Source organism: Ailuropoda melanoleuca, chromosome 8, assembly GCF_002007445.2.
Source record: "Ailuropoda melanoleuca isolate Jingjing chromosome 8, ASM200744v2, whole genome shotgun sequence".
Classification (NCBI taxonomy): domain Eukaryota; kingdom Metazoa; phylum Chordata; class Mammalia; order Carnivora; family Ursidae; genus Ailuropoda; species Ailuropoda melanoleuca.
Genome location: NC_048225.1, coordinates 99,054,184 through 99,060,183, shown reverse-complemented (window position 1 = coordinate 99,060,183; position 6,000 = coordinate 99,054,184).

Genomic DNA, 6,000 nt, shown 5'->3' with positions numbered 1-6,000 from the left:
TTGGAATTGAAATCCAGCTGCATAGGCTTGCAAGAGCCAATTGTGCACATCTTTTCCCCACGTGTTCAGTGATGTCACATCAGCCACATTAAGTGTATTTACATCATGGAAATCAGCAAATGTTCCAAATCAGGACTCTTTCCTACCTCCCCTTCACCCCCTCCCAAAATCAAACATTCACCAGCACTCCACGGAAAACTTTTTTTAAAAAACCATCCTGCATCTGTGGTTTGTAATTAAACCTTCTTTATTATCCTTATTTTAAAATTCTTAGTCTTATCATCAGATTTTATTTTCAAAGCATGTTTTTGCTTAGGAATACATTTCATGGCAGTATTAATTTATCTTTTGGGGTTATTTCCACAAACACTTGACAAATTAAGCTCTATAATTGATTCAATCTGATTAGTAAAATAATTCCAAATTTTAAAATCAATGTTTTTTTATCTTTATTATGTGGGGGTGGTATATAAAAAATTACAAATGATGTTGTCACCAAAGCTAAAAATTATTTCTAAGAAGGGATGAATGATTTAAATAAACTATGAAACATATTGTAATTCTTCTATTATTTTTAACTTGTTTTAATTTTTCCTTGATAATTACATTCTGTTCCTTGCCTTTTCCTGCCTCTGGTGTCTGCTGGCATTCCTTGGTCTGTGGCCACATCACTCCATTGTCTACCTCCATCTTCATCTTGCCTTCTTTTCTGTGTGTGTGTGTGTGTGTGTGTGTATCTTTTCTTCTGTCTGTGTCAAATCTCCCTGCACTTCTGTCTTAGCAGGTGACTCATAAATGTGATAACATTCCACCCACCTGGATAATCTCAAGATATTCCCCATCTCCAAATATTTAATTACATCTTTTACTATTTAAGGTAATGTTTACAGGTTCCAGAGATTAGAACTCAATTTCAGCCCACTATATTACCAATCATATATTTTTTTAAAGCTACTAAATATTCACAAAAATCTATTCCAAGGGAGCCTAGGTGTTTCAACCATTTTTAAAATGCTTCAACAAAGTTGTCTAGCATTGCTAAGCATTCACTGAACACTCAGGAGTGGCTAAAATAAAGATACAAACTATCTACCTTATTAATATACATGGATCATTTTGATTAATTTTTGAACTTCATCTTATGCATCTGTCATTTTAAAGTTTGTTATATGTGAAATACCTTGTCTTTTCCTTTCAGAGGTATAGTATAATCCTATATTAATTTTTAAAGTTGGGTTATTTATTCATTAACAAAGATTTTTCAATACTCATCTTTTATTAAGTACCTTTTTTTTAAATTTCTGACCTGAAGATTCTATGACAGGTGTTACCAATTATGTATTTTTTCATAAGTTCCAGTATACATAAATCAAATTGATTTGCCAAAATTCCTTATAATCATGATTTGAATTACAACATTCCCACTGAAAATGTTTTCACTGAATGCCAAGTATGTCTTCACTGTTTTATCATCTTCTCAGAAAAATAAAGAACCACAAACTACTGTTAAGTTACCTACAGAGTTTTAAGGTAACAGAGAGAAGTGATCTAGTTCAGAAAGATTCAGACCCTCAACAAGCACAGCGGGTTTAAAACAAGGTATGAGCTTATTAATTCAGATTATTTCACTCCTCCAGTGTTTCATGTTTACTACCTCACTTAATACATGGAATTTAACAACAGAGAAATTATTACTGTGGTCCAGACAGCTTAGTAAGGTGAGGGGGAGTGCTTTTGGATTCAGACATAGGTTGATTTCTTGATTCTGGCTCATATGGAAGAGTGGACAAATCATTACCTTGCTGTATTTATTTATTCTAAGCTAAACATAGTGAACCTCACAATATATGATAATGGCTATTAGAATAAATAGGATAAAATACAAAAAGACCTATATTATGGGGTTAGAGTCTGTGCTTGTGTGTTCAGGGTTTGTTTTTAAGTGACAATCACTTATTTTTAAGGAAGTAAGAGAAGGCTTTAAGAAGGAGAGTTTTCGACTTTAAAGACTGAAGAAAGGAGTGAGGAAAAAAAGCATTACACACACACACACACACACACACACACACACACACAAACACATAAAGGATGAGGAAGAGAATCAGGAGGAAGAGGATAAAGTTGTGGTGGATGAAACTAGTGTGGTATGTTTATATGACCCTGAGAAGCAGCCCTGAGTGCTTTAGAAAGAATGTTGGGTAGTACTAGAAAATAATGTTGCACAGTTAGAAGGCACAGTACTATAGATCTTGAAAATCAGGAAAAAATGGTTACATGTGATGAGACTAGAAAANGAATGTTGGGTAGTACTAGAAAATAATGTTGCACAGTTAGAAGGCACAGTACTATAGATCTTGAAAATCAGGAAAAAATGGTTACATGTGATGAGACAAGAGACGGAGAACCATTGAAGTTTTTTGAGCAGAAGAGTGACATAATGGAAATAGTTGATAATTTGCATATATAGTGAAAGAGTTTAAAGAATACTAATCAAATGAAATTGGGAAACTGAGAAAAATATTTCTTCTGAAATAGACAATTTAATGGAAAATAGTGACAGTATCCAAGTAAATAACATAACAAGAAAAAGACTTTGTGGAATATTGATTTAATGCATCACTTAAGCAAGAGAATATCTCAAACCTGCATTATCTCTGCTCTATTTCCTTGTACCTTGGACAGCTTATCTATTTACCTCCCTCCAAAGAACAGGCGCATTTTTCTACATGAGTTGTTTGCTTATGAAGTATAGTATTTAACAGTATGATAAACTGCATCTCAAAGAGAATTCAGCACTTTTAGAAGTTATGTATTTGTTAATATGCCATGGGTTAGAATATCATACTAAAAGTGACTAAAATTAAATTCAGACCAGCAGAGGATAACTGCCATCATCATCATCTGTTGAAAACATATCACTGCCAAAGAAATCACTTTCAATATGCACAAAAGTTTGTAAATTGCAATTTGACCCCATTGTATAAATTTCAATAGTCATCTGAAACATCAAAAGAACCCATTTAAAATAATTATGTTGATTCTAAATTGTACATTCAAATGATTTGTTCAGTTCACAGATTGGGGATATGACAAGAACATATGCCATAAAACCAAGATGAAAAGTTGAAGTTAGTTATCAAGCCTATTGTCAATTTTTAGATGCAGGTATGGAAAATCTACCTCTTTAAATTAATAGGACTAATCTGGAAAAAAAACCCAACAAACAGAAATTGTGTGGTTATGTCTATGTAGTTACCATATTAGAGATAAAATTAGCCTTTATTACAAGGAAAGCTCTGTGGAATTCTTTTAGGATAGGAAAATAAATGTCATTCCCCATTAAAATGAAGCAAATGCCTTATTTGGTCAAGGCAGCATGCATAATTTAATTAGGTGCCTTAATATTCTGGAAAATGGCATGAAAGGGCAGCTCAAATATATTTAGCAGTTCTGAATTTTAGAGATACTATAGTTAAAGGGTGTGTATCCTTACGAATACTTTATGATAGCATCACTTCTGTTCATGACTACAAAGGGGTCTTAGCGAATTTCTATTTGCCTAAAATGGCAGAGCACAATAGGAACAGGAAGGAATGAACGTGAAAGTTGAGAGGCAGAGAGCTTCATGAATTTCATAACAAGGATCTGAAGAGATCAAGGTTTGCAGCAATCTGTAAGTGGTAAGAGCTGCAAAGGATTTGGCTTTAGGCAGCAGAGGGTAGAGAGCAAAAAGCCCTTGTAATTGAAATTCTTTGCTGGGGATGAGAAGTTTGATCTCACTTTTGTTTTCATGAATATAAGCAAATAAGAAAAGTGATATCTTGTTATTTATAAAACCCTGATTCTTGTGACAAACCCCTAATTTGGGGTTGGAAGTCAAAATCAAATGCAATACATCAGTGTCACTTGAGTTTCCCTCCCCTGAGAGTTGATTTGACTCCAGTTCAAGGAGAGAATTAGTAAATGTGAAGTGATGAAGATGAACTCAAAACATCGATGAAAAGCTCCCCCAAAGAACTTAATGAAAATCATACCGTTTACAGGCACCAGAGAACATCAAAAGTCAAAACGAGACAGTTGTAAGAGAGATTTGCAGAGCCGAGAACATTAGTGTTGGTGTTGACTGGACTTTTACTTCCTTAATGCCAAGATTATTTTCTTTCAATGGTTCTTATTTTTAGATTACATATATAATACATTATATATAATTCAATATATCAAAAGAAACCTAAAAATCAATGCCATATTTATTATTTTAGATGCATTTCAATGATTCCATACCTTATTATCTCTTCCTGTGAGGTAAGAAAAGGCATTATCTTCACTTTCATTTTCTCCACTGATGATAATGCTGGAAAATAGTACATTCTCAATAAATATTTGTTGGATGATTGATTCAATCTTACTATATATATTATAAATGAAGAAAATGTTTAGGCCTCATAGGGTGCTTGAGGCAGACTTAAAGACCACTTTGCAGTTACTCCATGAGGCTGGAAGTGACTCTAATACAAGGGATAGATCTGTTTCTATTAAAATGCAATTGATTAAACAAGTCAGAGGGAAAAGAGGTTTATTTACATATTATGTGATGGTTATGCTCAGAAGTTGCACCAAACCTGTCTAGAATGGATATCTGTTTCCGTGACCAGCCCATGTCTGATGTGAATCAAAGTAACATAGTTGCTTGGGGATTGAAGGCAAGATGTCAGGAAACCCCAGGGCCAGAACAATTCCAAGTCTTTAGACTGAGACCAGACTATGGCATTGCAGAAAATTCAAGAAGTATACTATCCACATCTGTAGGCTCTTCTGTGTCCCTCCTCATTCTTGCTGAAGACTTTCCTTTCTTTCCTTCTTTGCTGAAAATGGACTGTCAGTCCTTCTTAGTCTATTGCCTGGAGCTAAAATCTTTTAGTCACAAGTTCAAATTCCTAAGGAAAGGACTGAAATTAACTGGGCTTAGATGAAGTCCCATATCCGGGCCAACAGGTGATGGGACACGGCTGCTCCAGTTGCAGTATGTGGATGGAAAGCTGCAGTGGGACTTCTTAACAATTCTGGGGAAACTATGCACCAGTCATCCACTCTATTCCTGTCTACCTGTAGCTGCTGGCAGGAGTTCTGCTCTCAACAAGAAATACCTTAAATGCGTTTCTTCCCTGCCATGCCTCCATATCCTCTCAAGTGCGCTTGGCTAGATTTAGCCAGTGGATTTTTATTTGATCTAGTAATTGTCAACCTAAGGACCAATCTACAATCATCTTAGTACGCTCCATCCATTCCTGCTTTCTTTTGCTCCTACCCAGACCTGCAGCTCAGATACTAGAATACTTCACAGATGATCATGCCCACTGTATAGTCCTTTCTGCCCCCACTAAATAGCATGTTTTTATCATTTGCTTTTCATTCCCTGAGCCCAACTCTAATGCTAAAGCTTAACCTGGAAATTTCCAGTATGACAATCATCTGTTAAAACAGCCCACTGATGTTACTATTCCCCTCACTCCCCAAACCCGAATGAGTGGAAAAAATAATTTGTTTGGGGAAGGGAGCAGAATGACTTCATTTTCTTTTTAACCTTTCTTTCAATCATTTTATTGCTCCCATCATAGACAAGTCCCCAAGAAGGATCTTTTCCTGTTTTTAATGTCTTTTAAAACAATATTTAAAAGAGTACATCCGACAACCCATTTTTCTAACTGGTATTCTCACTGCTTATTTTGAAACTTTAAAATTTTAAGCTTCACTGGTAAAACTTTCAACATAAATTATTAATCCAATTTAATTTAAATTTTCATAAGTTATTAAAGAAGATTGCATGTGAGTAACCAATTTTCAGATTTGGTAAGTTTTAATGCAAGACAGCACTAACGTGCAGCCTTTGGGTATTAACTTTCCTTAAGTAAAGCATGAAATAATTTCTTTCATCCAAGACAAAATGTGGATGGCAGATGCTTTTCAAAGGGTTTAATTAATTATCTCAATTTTAGACCACCC